This window comes from Etheostoma spectabile, chromosome 2 (genome assembly GCF_008692095.1).
Source record: "Etheostoma spectabile isolate EspeVRDwgs_2016 chromosome 2, UIUC_Espe_1.0, whole genome shotgun sequence".
Classification (NCBI taxonomy): Eukaryota; Metazoa; Chordata; class Actinopteri; order Perciformes; family Percidae; genus Etheostoma; species Etheostoma spectabile.
This window is the reverse complement of record NC_045734.1, coordinates 30740390-30740618: the sequence shown is the minus strand read 5'-3', so window position 1 is coordinate 30740618 and position 229 is coordinate 30740390. Positions and strand designations below refer to the sequence as shown.

At 39.7% G+C, this 229-nt stretch overlaps 1 long non-coding RNA gene across 1 annotated transcript in view; it reads right to left on the bottom strand.

The window, feature by feature from the left end:
* LOC116704184 (uncharacterized) overlaps window positions 1-229 on the bottom strand; it is a 20704-nt gene that overhangs the window by 5214 nt on the left and 15261 nt on the right. Inside the window, exon 2 of the long non-coding RNA XR_004335615.1 lies at window positions 162-165. This is a non-coding gene — a long non-coding RNA (uncharacterized LOC116704184). The remainder of the gene's footprint in view (window positions 1-161; window positions 166-229) is intronic.

Sequence of the window (229 nt, the reverse complement as noted above, 5' to 3'; positions counted from 1 at the left end):
GTATCTTTCCTTTTGGCAGAATTGGATGATAGCACTTTCTGCCATACACAGGTCATCAATTGACAAAGTTTGTCCCATTAAGCCTCTGGCTTTTGACATTTCCAGATCCACGTAATTGGGATCCAGACAAGTACGCAACTGAAGTTTCTTTCTTTTTCGACTTAACTCCAGTAGAGCCTTCTTTATTTTCAGTATCCATGATACTGCAGTTTTCAGTCTCTTCCAATCA